The following is a 15,229-nucleotide window of genomic DNA, read 5'->3' as shown; positions in this document are numbered from 1 at the left end:
ATATGTGATGTCACCTCTGGTGGCCCAGCTCTAAAATTCCTCTCTTTGTACTCTTTCTCTTTATTTCTCAGCCAGCCAACACTTACGGAAAATAGAAAGAACCTATGTTGAAATATTGGGGGTGGGTTCCCCCAGTACTTTCCTTTATTGTGGATAACCTATCTTAAATTATCTTATTATCTTTAGTTACTAAGTTACTTTTAAATTTTGTGTCTCTGCTACCAGATTTTAAGCTCTTTATTTTTTATTTGTTAAGGACGGGGTCTCACTCTGTAACCCAGGCTGCAGTGCAGTGGTGCCATCACAGCTCATTGCAGCCTCCCAGGGTTCAAGTGATTCTCTCATCTCAGCTTTCTGAGTACCAGGGACTGCAGATGCACACCACCACACAAGCTAAATTTTGCAGATATGGGGTTTCGTTATATTGCCCAGGCTGGTCTCAAATTCCTGGGCTCAAGTGATCCTCCTGACTCAGCCTCCCAAAGTGCTGAGATTATAGGCTTGAGCCACTGCACCCGCCTACACTCCTTAAGGTGAGAGATTATGTTGGTTTTGTTTGCTGCTGTATTTCCAGATCCCTAGATGAGATCTCATTATGTCATAGTCACTCAAAAATTTAGTGAATGAATGTTTGAATTGCCTTGAACAGGGTTGTAAGATGTCACTAACGAAAATAAGTCTTATCCAGTTCTAAGCATTCTTGGCCACTGCTGTGTTGCCTTTATTACTCCAGATCTTGATACCGTCTGCAATGGTACCTCACACTGAAGTTTGTGAAGCAGCAACCATTTGCATTTCCTAATCACATTCTCAGCTTTTGTTCTAAAAGCAAGGTTATCATACCAGGGTTGCTGGATCCAGGAGACTTTCCAACCTCAAGCAGATACAGGAATCAGCACCAAGTATTTTCGGTAAAACCTTTCAGTTCTCAAGAAAAGTCTGTATTATCAGGACTCTTTTCCATTTCTATTCTTTAAAGTCCCCTTTGGACAGTCTTGGTCCTTTCCTGCCACCAGATCTCAGTGAGGAGACTTTCTATAGATAGATGAGATTTGGTGCAGAATAAACCTCGAAAGGGAAGAGGTCAGATTCCCCATCTTTTTCCTCCAGGATGGGCTTTAGGCAAATTTATCCAGTGACCAGTTTCTCATACCAGGATATATTTGGAAAAGATGTCTTTAGGTCACAAAAGATCTTCCTGCTTATCCTCCAAGGTTAAGTTTGGGTGACTATTAAACTAATATTTACATAACCAAAGGGGGTTACTCAAAGGGTGCTCTTCAAACAAAGATTTGTTCAAGGTAAATTTTTGTATTTCTCTAAGCCTAAGTGGTATACCTTGTGATATGTGACACATCTAGATTCCTCTTCAGGAAGAAAAACTACATGGCCGTTGCTGGGAAGTTGCAGGAGACCAGTGATCAGGAATTATCTCCCTTTGGGGTTACATCTGCTGAAAAGAGCTGAAGTTATATCCCTTCCAGGGGAATTTCCCGCATTAATGACTGAACTGTGTGGGAATAGAAAGACCTAGCCGTCTTACACTGACTTGGAATATCTCTGAATTTTCATTCCAGCTTCAGATTATCTGTAGTATTGACTAGGACTCCTATGAAAACTACATGGCAGTTCAACTTCCCCAACCAATTCTATTCCCCGTTCATTCCTTCCATGGCTATTAACCCTAAGGGCACCTCAAGCAAGTGAACACAACATGACCACTTGTAATGATAATTATTTTTATTGTTAAAAAACCAACACCATTATAATGAAAAATAATCTGTGACAATTTACTTATAATTGGAAAATAAAGATACTAAAGTTTGAATAGTAGGCTAAACAATGGCTAAGTTTCTATTACAATAAAATGAAATTTAAAATGAAACTTAAAAAGATAGTTAAACAATAGAAATGACTATAGAGTGAATGAAATTAAGATTAAAATGTACCAGGGAAAAAGGAAGGTAACTTGCCTGAAATTTTGTAGACAGTGCTGACTGGTGAGCCAAATAGTAATTCACATTTGCATTTGCTTTACCATTTCTAAAGAACTTTTACATACATCAACCCCTTTTGACATCTCAAGAAATCCTGGGGGAGGAAGGTGGGTAAAAAATATTTGCTTTGCAAGAATTAGTGAACATGCTGAAATATACTCTCTCCTCCACAATGTAAGATAAATCTTAGATCACTCATTATAGGAGATCTGTGAGAATAAAGTAAAATGTTATTTGAAGCTATTTAGCATAGTCCTCAAATGTAGCAAATGCCTGATCAATGTTAGCAATCACCATCATCACCATCACCCTCCCTCCAGCTCCTTTATAATACCCTTACTGAAGGTACAAGATAGAACTTTGTAGTCCACTATTGAGTTTTGTATCTTACCAATGTTGGAACTGAAACTCTAGGAAGGTTAAAAACCTTACTCAAGATAAACGGGATAGTAAGAGTCACAGTTCAGAGTACAACCCAGGTCTCCTGAGTTCCTGTTCAGAAAGTTAGGACTTTCAAAATGTGCTGGAGTTATGCCTTAAGCCTCAGAGAATCTGGTTTCTTCTATGTGGTAGATACCAAAATCTGAGAAACTATGTGAAATAAAGTGATTTTAGTGTAAATGTAATAGATTTGTGCTCAAGGCAAGTCAATACATGGTAACAAGTTGCAGAAGAGAAAGAAATTTAATAATAGGGCTGTTGAATGAGGAGACAGGGGGAAACCTCAAATCAGTCTCCTTGAGGAACTTAGAGTTAAGGTTCTTAAGGGTTTTGAAATGACTAAAATGTGGAGATTGTTGATTGGTCAAGAGGCTATACTGAAGTCGTGAGACAGGGAGACAAAGAAAGAGTATTCTTATGCTGATTTGCTTTCTCTGTAGGGGTCTTCAAATTGGTTGGTGTCAGCTATTCTGCTTGAAGTCAAGATCTGCTTAAGCAACTCTTAAACCAAAGCCTTATGATCCTAACATGAGAAATCCTATCTGTAGAAACAATGGAAATGCAAATGATCAGTAGCTAGTGTTAGGTGACTTTTGGTTACAAGGAAGTGGGTTGAAGGACTGCTTAATTATAATTATATTCTTGTCCAGAATTCTTATTAACCTTGTGGGGATGGCTTCATTAGTTAGAATGTAAGACACAAATCTACAAGAAATTTTTGCTCCCTGGATTTTCAATCCAATCTATCCTATAACAGGATGAAAAGTAAACACCAGGCATTACACCTTCAACAGGGATGTGATGGACTTAGATTATGAAGTTGTGTGATTGGTTAGGTCTATGATTAAAACATAAATAAGGTTATTAATGTGAGTTAATATGACTTATTGACTCAATACCCTTAGACACCTCCCTGTCCACACTCACGTGTAAACCTTCTCCATCTCCCCCTTGCTCCCTACTCCTCTGTTCTTATGGAAGAAAAATGACATATTGCATTTGTTTCCATGATGCTCTGAAGATGCTGCTCATTGGATTATTTTTGTTTACTTATCTATTTTTTTTAAGTGGAGGTTAATTGAGGAGATTTACACAGGCTTGTGGGGTGCTTTGGGTACAGGCAAGCTATTAGCTTCTAAGATCCTTTAGTCCTGACACTGAGTCACTTTGCTTTAACACCACACAATCTGAAGTGAAGTGAAGTGTTTGCAAAGAGTCTCTCTTGTGTTACTCAAAATATGTATCTTCTCCCTTAACACTGCCTAAGCAAACTCAAACTTGCCAATTAGCAGTTCCTTGCTGCTGAATTTACCCTTGCATTTCCTACATTGTTATTTTTACCTTAGGAGATAAAACTTCTATGTCTCCATTTCTAAGTAGAGAATACTACGGGCAAAGGTGAAGAGCTACTAAGATGTTTTCTCACTTTATATCTGTTACAAAACAAAAGTAACAACATAATTCATAATGAGTAAGAAACTTTTTATTTCCAAAAAAGCAAGAAAAAAAAAAAAAAAAAAAAAGCAAAAACAAATCTCCCTGAACCCAATTGCCTGGATAAATGCAGATGTTTTGCTAGAGTTTCTACTGTGGTCTTGCTCAGTGGTTGAAAAGAATGCTGAACTTAATAAAACTTAATAAAACTGTGGTACACATGGAACCTGCGTTTCCCTTTTCACTTTGTAATAATAGATGGCCAGATTAAGTAGGATAAAAGAAAAGATATAGAAAGTTCTTAGGCAGGTATAGTAGACTTCTAAGCAAGAACCACTAAATATTAGAACCTAAAATATGGAAGATAGTACTGGGAAATTATTATGATATGTTCACTTCCTTTCTTCTCATTTAGTGTTTCTGAAATATTAGAGACAGCAGATAGGGGAGTTGTACTTATTCTTGATGAAATGGTCTGTGCAAGGTCTCTCAGCATTGATAGTGAAGATGAGGAACTGAAACCAGAGGGGATTCACAAAGTGAATCTATGTGATGCTCTTCAGAATTTCTGAATAATCTATTTTTTCTTGATGAAACCAACTTATTCTTTTATGTAAATTCCCACTCCCACCTCCAATCCTGAGACCCTGAGATGTCTCTTGGTAATCTTCTTATAGGTAAGTCTTAAATTTTAAAGTTTCTCACAAAAACAACAATAATAACAATAAAGGTCAAATAGGCATGTTTGCGTTTTATAGAAAAATTAAATATTTGTTCCCAAGGCCAAGAATTTTATAGTGTTTAGTCCTCAAATCAATTTTGGAGACAAATTGTAAGAACTGATAAGGCAAATTGCTAAAATGAAACTCTTCCATAAGTGTCTGTATCGAAGTGGCCACAGGAAAGGTGAGCCAGTCTGAAAGCACAATTTTCCTTCCTCTCACATCTCTGCTCAGAATTAGAATTGCTTCTTTGTCATACTAACAAGAACAGATTTTGAACTTTCTGTTGAAAAGAGACCTCATGGCTGACATAAACTCAGGATCTATCAACAGCAAGGACAGGAAAGCATAGAGGTTTTTATGTGTTTTTCTACTTCACTTTGTTTTGTCTGCAAATTTTCAAAAAAAAAAAAATCCTATTTTATTACAAAAAGTTTTAAGTAGAAGAGAAATTAAAAAGACAGTAGGGCGAATACACACATACTTTCTACTTAGGTTTTAAAATTAGTATTTTATTCTAATTGTTTTATTTAATACTATCCACCAGTCCATTCTTCTAATTATCCATCAATCCATCTAATTTCTTTGATGTGTTTCAAACTACAGAATCAAATTACAGAATTGTGTCTGGGGTTTGTTCCTTCCAGTGGATTCGTGGTCTTGTTGACTTCAAGAATGAAGCTGTGGACCTTTGTGGTGAGTGTTACAGCTCTTAAAGGTGGTTTGTCTGGAGTTTGCTCCTTCAGATGTGTTCAGAGTTTCTTCCTTCTGGTGGGTTTGTGGTCTTCCTGACTTCTAGAAAGAAGCTGCAGACCTTTGTGGTGAGTGTTACAGCTCTCAAAGATGGCACGGACCCAAAAGTGAGCAGTAGCAAGATTTATTGTGAAGAGCAAAAGCACAAAGCTTCCACAGCGTGGAAGGGGACCCGAGCGGGTTGTCCCTGCTGGCTGAGGGTGACCAGCTTTTACTCCCTTACTTGTCCCCACCCATGTCCTGCTGATTGGTCCATTTTACAGAGTGTTGATTGGTCCATTTTACAAACCTTTAGGTAGCTACAGAGCGCTGATTGGTGCATTTTACAATCCTCTTGTAAAACAGAAAAGTTCTCCAAGTCCCCACTTGGGGCAGGCAGTCCAGGTGGCTTCACATCTCACAATCAACTACTTATTACCACAAACCACTTCAGCACACATGTTATCAATTCTCTTGTTTTGTTAACTTACAATTCTGTTTGCAAGAAAACTTTATAAAGAACCCATGCATGTAAGATCCACAAAAGGTGTCTCCATTTCAGACTTTTATAATCACCCATTTATTACCTCCATTATATTTAATATTATAATAATTTATATAAAATGTCATTCATATGAATTAAATATTTAAATATTACTATCACTTAATTTTATAACATTAAATACTATAATTCAATATTTTTATAATAATATATAGTTTCAGATTAGACCACACCATTTCATAAAACCAAACTATTACACCATACATCATATTGGAAAAGCTTGAATTTTTTATTTTAAAGCAAGCAGTATAGAATAGAATTAAATTAATAACTGAAGTTTCTTACTCCTGCTCCCATTACTAGCCCTTCTGATTTCTGCTGTTTCTGTTTTGATTTCTACAGTTGATGGTCACCTTAACCCAAAATAACTTATATAACCCAAAATAACTTATAACTTCATTTCGGGATGCACCAACTTTAGACCACACAGCTCTATTGTAAGAGATAGGAACTCTTACCTACTTTTTTTTTTTCTTTTTGCTCTGCCCTATTTTAAAAAATATGTCCAACAGCTAGGTAAAGTTCAAGACTAGCCTAGGCAACAGTGATACCAAGATCCTGTCTCAGAAAAAAAAAAATCAGGTTTAGTTTTAGTGTTTAATTTTACCTATAGTTATGTGTACACATATAAACAATATTCCTGAACTACTGTTTCATGTTCCATCAACTTTAGGAAGTGCTTCTTAGCATCTCAGTATCATAGGAGAAAGACAGTGGTCTTAAAGCCACCCTTTACCTCTTGTTACTTTTCTGCAATAGCAACAGACTCACAAAGATTAAATAGATTTGGATATGTTGCAGGCTTTTTCTCAAAAATAAACAAAGTGAATCTGTCACTTCAAGGAAAATAATAGGTTTCCATTGATAAAATTTGAGTTTCAAATGAAAATTAGGATATTAGAAAACTTGTATCTATCACCACAGCTTGACATCTTCAGATTCTAAAAGACTTTTCTGGTCAGGTTGCTGATCATTTTTATAAACGTGATAATTGTTATTATGTAATTAAATGGGTCAACATGTGGAAAATAATGCATACCTCTCTGTGCCAATATTTTCTAAATAAATCAGTTGTATGTGATATCATAATTTATGAGTAAAAGAGCATGTTACAAGATAAGCCAGTACACTTTTTTTTTTTTTTTGAGATGGAGTCTCACCCTGTTGCTAGGCTGGAATGCAGTGGCACTATCTCAGCTCACTGCAACCTCTACCTCCCAGGTTCAAGCGGCTCTAATGCAGCAAACATATGAGAATTCAGCTGGCTTCTACTAAATCAGATATAAAAGAGATTTGCAAGAATGAAAATCAATGTATCTCTCTCATTAGTTTTTTGAAAATATATTTATTTTTCATAAAATTGCTCTGTCTTAATTTAATGAATTTATTTTTATTTTTAAGTGAATAAATGATATTTACATTTTAAAAATCCATTTTAATATAATAAATGTAAAGACATATAACCTCCATAAATACTCATTGACATCCTCAACAATTCTCTACATTGGTCTTATTGGCTTTCTGTCTTTCAGAAACGGGTCAAAATCTCTTGTCTAACAATGAACCCCCTGACGCTTCTTTTTATTCTCAATCTTATAACGGTTTTATTTCCTTTTAATACTTCCTAACTATACAAGCTTTATTATTAATATCAGCATCACTATTTTTACTTCAGAAGAGTTTCGGGTGAAAAGGGAGTTTAACTACATTGCCCCCCAAACAGACACCATTTTAAATAGATCATAAAGATGGGAGCAGTGACCGTCTATAGTGGTCGCTGCCAAGACACCGGCTACAGCAGGGAGATGTGGCTGGGGCTATACACTCCACAGAGCAGGCAGGAGCCCTGCCCTCCCCAGGTGCCACTGCAGCTGCCCTGTCGCACTCCAGACCGGGTGTCTCTGTGCTCTTGGGGTCCTGGAAAGGAACCCTTCTTCTCACTGCAGGCTTGGAAGTGCTTGCTCCCAGTGTCTGGTTTCTCCTTGCTCCAAGTGCCCTCTCCAATCTCCGAGGCAAGGTTGGGGCTGCACGCTCCCAGCACTGGTGAGAGTCAGGCAAGGGGGAGCCTCGCCGCTTCTGAATTGGTTGGGCAGGAGCTCCCTAGTTGCAGCTGCAGTTACCCATCCCTGGTGGGGACCCAGACATCTCTGTGCTCGGGGCCCAGGAAGTTTTCCTTGCTCTCCAAAGGCCTCAGAAGTGCCTGGTCCCACTGCCTGGCCTTTCCCTGCTCCCAGGACCTGCTCTGATTGTGGAGCAAGGTTGGGGCTGTGCCTGGGTGCTGTCATAGTGGGCATGCTCAGGGCAATGGTGACATGCCAGCTTCCTGCCACCTCCGGACTTTGACCTCTAGAAGCATGAGAGAGAAATCGAGGGGATGCAGCCTGCAGGCTCCCCTTGTCACAAACAGCCTGGGTGCCATGAAGCTGTGGGAGGCAGACTCGCTCCTGGGTGGAAGGGGGCTGCCATGGTGAAGCCCCACCTTCAGGCCAGGGAGGGCCTGAAGCCTGGGGAATGGGCTTGCAGTCTTGCCTACCAGAGGAGAAACTCATGGTGCATTTTCTTTGGCCCACTCATGGTTGCTCACGGACTAATCAGCCTGTACTTCCCTCTGAAGGGAAGAAAATCCCTGGACTCAGCCAGGGCAAAGCAGACTTCTCCAGGTCTTCCTTTCTGCTGAAAGCTGCAGACTGTTGGGTTGACCAACTGCAGAGAGGAGCTACCCTCTCTTCTGAGAAATGAACACTCCTACGGATGACCTGCCTGGAGGGGAGGCCCCCACTCCAGTGCCTCCTCTCTGCTGAGAGCTGAACACCTGACAGAGCAACCTGCCTATGGAGAGGAGCTAACCACTATCCACTGCAGGCCTCCTCTGAGCTGTTATAACACTCAATAAAGCTTCTTTTTCTCTTGCTCACTCTCCACTAGTCTGCATACCTCATTCTTCCTGAACGAAGGATAAGAACTCAGACAAAGGTGCCATTGGCCACAGAGGCTTCCGGCCAGAAAAGCAACACCCCCAAAGACCTCGTAACAATAATATCCACGATATTACTTTCCATATCAAATGTGTACACTGAAGTATAATTTTTTCCAAATTTATAAAATAATTTATTGATACATATATATGAGAGATAGATTAATATAATTAATATAATTTATATGTACATTCAGAACTTGTTTTAAGTATGAAAAACAGCATAATGTAATAGGGACACAAGCAGCAGTCAGAAGTCTTATAAAGTTACTGATTAGCTAAGGAAAGAATAATCCCACAGATTCTTGGTTGGAATGGACCCCTGTTACAAAAGACAGATTAACAAGAAGAAAAACCCAAAAGAAGTTTATTAACACATATGTTTCGTATATACATGGGAGAGAACTAGGAATGAGAAGTTCTCAAAGAGGTGACTTTGAATTTCAGCTTATTTATACAGCATCTTCAACAAAGAACAATAAATGTTTAGAGAAATGACAAGAAAAGTCTCTAAGGGTGGAACTTGGGGGAAGGCAAATAACTGGCAGATGAAAGCTGGTTAGTAAATCTGGCTAATGTAGCTTCCTCTGGTATAATCTCCACATGATAGGGGTCTAAAGTTGTTAACCTTTATTCTTCCTGGTAGAGGGGAGGCAGGATTTTTTTTTTTTAATAAATTTGTATCCTGATTTTAAGTAGATAGAGGTAAGGCAGAGAGCTTCCAGCATCTGCATCTTCTTAATTGTTTTCAGCTCAAGAACATTTGGGGTGGCATATTATGGTCTCCCACAGTTGGGCATTTATAAGATGCAATTTTACATTTGTGCAATTTAGCTCCCCAATTTGAGATGGATGTTGCATTAAATTCATATATAAGGTTCTTTTGATATGTAAGTCAAAAGAATTATTAAATGAAACAAAATACCATAGTATAATTAATAATTAATAAAGTATTATTCATTACTATATTAATGACCTTTAACTAGGAATGTCTGGGAATGGAATATATGTATGTGCATATATAAGAACCCATGCCCTCAAGAAATTATTAATACTATTTATTGGATATGTAGAAAATGAAAACAGAGTACAAAGATACCAATTAGTAATGAGATTTTTTTTCTTTTCTCTTTCTTGTTTTCATTCTTCTGTGGAAATAAATGAAGATCAACCAAATGAGAACAAACAAAGGCTATGTATTCTGAGCTTGCTGTAGCTAAGGAAGTCAATCACTATCACTTGCATTTTGGTGGATACTCAAAGGCAGGCAGAGGAATGGGGAAACTTCATAGTGGAAAGGAGGGAAGGCTTCAGGTGCACACAGATTGGAGGCTGTTGGCATGGGGAACCTGCGGGTGGGCTGACTAGATAAAAGGTATCCTATGGGATTAGTTAGGGGGGCATATTTGGCTTTTCCTGGTTGATCCTAAATTTGAAGTAGGGATAAAAATTTGGGGAGTGGTCAGCTATTAATCAAGCACAGGCAATTTTGGGTCTGTTCTTCTGAAAGTTATTGTTTAGCTTCCTGGATCGTTAATAGAGATAGCATTTTTGATTCCTACAAGTCTGACCTGTAGCAGGCTAGCTTCTTGGGCTGGTTATTGTAGGTATGGGGGTGAGTTCTTAGCAGATTTCTGACTTCTGTAGGTTGTGGGTGAAAATTCTGTTTTCATATATGGTTTGGCTGTTGTCTATCTATTTGGCCTCTCACTTCCTTTCTTTCTCCTGCATGCTCACTAGCTTTTTCTTTCCTTCTTTCATTCTTTCCTTTTATCTTTCTTTCTCCCTTTCTTTCCCTCCTCCCTCCCTCCCTCCTTTCTTTCTTTCTTTCTTTCTCTTTCTTTCTTTCTTTTTTCCTTCCTTTCTTTCTTTCTCTTTCTTTCTTTCTTTCTCTTTGTTTTTCTTTCTCTTTTTCTTCCTTCCTTCCTTCTTTCCTTCCTTCCTTCCTTCCTTCCTTCCTTCCTTCCTTCCTTCCTTCCTTCCTTCCTTCCTTCCTTCCTTCTTTCTTTCCTTTTTCCTGTTTTTGTTTGTTTTAGCATTTTGCCCCTGAGAAGGGAAGGGAAAGGAAAAAAGAAGAGAGGGAAGTGAAGAGAATAAGAACAGAAGAATGTTGTGATGTGATGAGTCTGGGACTTGCGTGCTATCAAAGTGCCCCAAAGGGAGATAAATGAAGGACATTTGATAGTAAATGTTGAGAAGGAGGAGGTTGAATGTCTACAATTAAGCTGCACACATGCTGCATTGTAAACTCCATGTGTTCCTCTCTCCCCTCCTCCCTCATGCTGCAGCTTCCAACTACCACACCCAGACAACTGAAGTAAAAAGCACATCTGTGAACACTCTGTGTGTTTGTATATGTGTATGTATTTGTGTATATGTTTGCATGGTTTGTTTTGTCAAAAATGAGCAAGTAGTTAACAAGAGCACACTAGATGTCTTAATATTTTAGGTAGATTAATCTTGAGTTAACATTCTCTTTCATGCCTGGCACATACAAAACAAAGTTCCTTGTTGACCAAAGAGAAATATAAAGGGAAAGACAAGATTGTTTGATTTGAAAACCTCAGCATTTCCCACTGTAGCTAAAATGAGTAAGCAGGTAACTGTAGCAGATGACCTCGGCCTCACCTTCCTCATTCTCATTTCCAGTGAGTCGTCGTTTTCAGAAGTGCCCCTTTGAGTGATGAAAGCACTTTCTGTGAACATGTGAATTTGCCCTTTAATGTACCTATGACCAAGCAGTTACAGATCACACTCTCTTGGCTGTAATTTGCTCTGTTTTATAGTTCTCAGTGCTGTGTGGCTCCCCCTACTTAACATTCTTTCCCTGCCCCTAGCTTGAGAGATCAATTTCAGATTTACCGTAAAAGGCAACAATACTTTTTATAAAAACAAAACAAAACAGTGAAGGCCTAGAAAGTTTGATCACAAATTTAGCTACAACTTTTGGAAAGGAAAAAGCAGAAAAAAAATTGCTAAAACCCAATTGGAGGCATGCGGTCTACAGATCATAGGTGGGAGACACGGTCCCTGGCCCTATCTCATGCCTGTAATCCTAGCACTTTGGGTGGTCAAGGTGGGAGGATCACTTGAGCCCAGGAGTTCAAAACCAGCCTGGACAACAGTGGAACCCTATTTCTACAAAAGTTTTAAAATTAGATGGGCATGATGGTGTGGTCCCAGCTATTCAGGAAGCTGAAGTGGGAGGATTGCTTAAGCCTAGGAGTAAGAGGCTGCAGTGAAACATGATTGCACCACTGCACTCCAGCCTGGGTGACAGAGAGAGACCTTTTCTCAAAATAAAATAAAATAAAATAAAATAAAAAATGAAACAAAGCACAGATGGTCAGTTTTGATCTTATCTAAATGACTTTTCGCTTTTCACTGCAAGGCAGAAAGGTGATGATTTCTACAATATTTTGGAGTTGTATATTGATCATTGTTTGATTTCTAAATTACACACCACCCTTCTGAAATTGGTGCCTGTTTCACTTATGTGAATTTAAACTCATTTATTAGGAGATTTTATTGGAGGAGGGTATAGTCATTCCTTCCTATTCATAGGTCTGCATCCATGGATTCAACCAACAGTGGATTGAAAAAGAAAAAAAAAAAAGTTGCATTTGGACTTAATATGTACAGACATTTTTTTCTTATCATTACCCCTAAAGAATATAGTACAACATCTATTTAGCAAGAATTTACATTGTATTAGATATTATAAGTAATCTAGAGATGATTTAAAGTATATGAGAGGATATGCATAAGTTATATGTAAATATTACACTATTTTGTATCAGGGACTTGTGCATTCAAGGATTTTGGTATCCAAGGGGAGTACTAGCAGCCATCCTCTACAAATACCGAGGGACAACAGTATACCAATATATTATAGTCAGGTAAGAGCACTGGGGTCACACAATATGGTTTTAAATCCTCGCTCTACCACTTACTAACCATGTGATCCTGAAAAAGCTATTTAATTTATCTGCACCACAGTTTCCTTCATCAGTGAAATGGAATAGCAACTGTGCCTAGCTCATAAGTTTCCTATAGGGTTACGTGAAATTATTTGTAGAAAGTTCTTAGCTCAGTGCCTTTCTAGCTCATAGTAAATTATCAATCAATATTTAAAGTAATAATGGAAGCCAACTGGGGGATGGGGAATCATTCCTTCAAGGAATGTGCTGTTCAAGAAGCAGGTGTCAGGAGAGAGAGTCTTATTCAATAGGTATTGTATTTATTTTGAATTTTCTGATATTGATATTTTTAAAAGCATTCATTTCTTAATGTATTACTCTTGCCAAAATTTAATATGCTTAAACATATTAAATTTTAAACAATACCCATGCTCAGGGTATTATTGATATTATCTATATTTTCTGTCTTTTCCCCTGGGGTTCGTTATGATGTCAATTATTATTTGTTTTCCTTTTGTGACTCTGATACAGTCTTTAAGCTAAAGATTATTATGAAGAGTGAATGATGATTAAAAACATTCATTAGAATCATGTTTATCTTCCTCTGGTCATATATTATCATTTGTCTCCTTTGGCAGAGTGCTCCCTAATTTATTAAAATAATTATTGTGAGTGTAGATTGTCCTATTAAGGGACCACTCTCGGTCAATATTATTCAGTTATTCAGTAAAGTGTTTTGAAAGGCCTGGAAACTCAAACAACAAATAATTAAATGTTACAATAAAATGATTAGACTACCAGCTTTTCTGTTAGCAACTTTATACCAGCAGGTTAAATATCTGTCCTGTTCATCTTCTGTTGTTAGTAGAGACTGGGTTTTGTCATGTTGGCCAGGCTGGTCTTGAACTCCTGGGCTCAAGTTATCTGCTCCGCTTGACCTCCCAAAGTGCTGGGATTACAAGCCTGAGCCACGACTGTGCCCGGCCTTGTCCTGTTCATTTTCATATTCTCACAAACACTGTGACAAATTGTAGATGTGTGATAAATATGTATTAAAGTGAATTAAAATAGATTATCTCAATTCCCTTTTTAACTGTGTGGTTATTATTGAATACCGAATATTTGAGTAAAAGGAAGTTATTTTCATTAGACCAAATAATATTTCTTGCCTGCTGTAGAATATTATGAGAATTTTGAATTGTAAAGTAGGTGGTTTGGGAGAGGGGGGTTATTCTAAAATAATGATTTTAATATAAAAAGTCTAGGATTCTCATAAAAAAAGTTAAAGAATTCGATTTTTTCCTTAATTAGAAAAAAATAAAAGATTAAAAGTTCAGTAATAGATTTTGCTTGATTAAAATATAATAAACATGAAAAATAAAGCAAATAGATAGATACTGTATCTTAGTTTATTGCTCACATTTTGAACATGTAATGCACTTTAAATTTCCCCATCCATCCATACTTCCATATATCTATTCAATCAGAAATATTTATTGAGTTCTTATAAAGGGCAAGTACTAAATATACTCTACCCAGGTCTCATGGAACATTCAGTCATATGAGATAGGAATGGACCAAATTAAGTAATGATACTCTGTATATGTGGAAATGAGATTGGGGCTTGGAAGAAAAGGAATATTCTGGGGGAAGAAAAGTTCATCTCAGGAAGTGACATGAGTAGAGATCAGGGTGATTATGAGTTTATTCAACAACAAAGAGAGGACAAGTATGCAGACACAGGGAACTGCATCTGTCAAGATCCTGTTGCAGAAGGAAACATGGCACATTTGGGGAACTGCAGCAGAGTGAGTGTGACAGGGCTAGGCAAAGAAGATGTCAAGTGGGGCTTCCAAGGCAGGCAGCAGCTTGACCAAACAATGCCTTGAGTACTGATATAGTTTGACTTTGTCTCCACCCAAATCTCATCTTGAATTTCCACGTGTTGTGGGAGGGACATGGTGGGAAGTAATTGAATCATGGGGGCAGGTCTTTCCCAGGCTGTTCTTGTGATAATAAATAACTCTCACGAGATCTGATGGTTTTAAAAATGGGAGTTTTTCCGCACAAGCTCTCTTTTTGCCTGCTGTCATCCACACAAGATGTGACTTGCTCCTCTTTGCCTTCAGCCATGATTGTGAGGCTTCCCCAGCCACGTGGAACTGTAAGTTCAATTAAGCCTCTTTCTTTTGTAAATTGCCCAGTCTCAGGTATGTCTTTATCAGCAGCATGAAAATGAACTAATGCAAGTACTTTCTGTTTTCTTATCTTTAGAGGAATAGAGAACATTAAAGAGTTTTAGACAGGGGTGAGGTAGGGAGGACATAATCATATTTGTATTTTGAAATAATCAATTTACCATGATATTGGAGAATGAATTATAGTAGATTGAGGGAGACCTCATAATGAACTACTATAGGTCTTCAGGTAGGACAGGTTGGCAGCTT

The sequence above is a fragment of the Trachypithecus francoisi genome, unplaced genomic scaffold (genome assembly GCF_009764315.1).
Source record: "Trachypithecus francoisi isolate TF-2019V2 unplaced genomic scaffold, Tfra_2.0 Contig01440, whole genome shotgun sequence".
NCBI lineage: Eukaryota > Metazoa > Chordata > Mammalia > Primates > Cercopithecidae > Trachypithecus > Trachypithecus francoisi.
Note: the sequence above shows the minus strand (reverse complement) of the source record.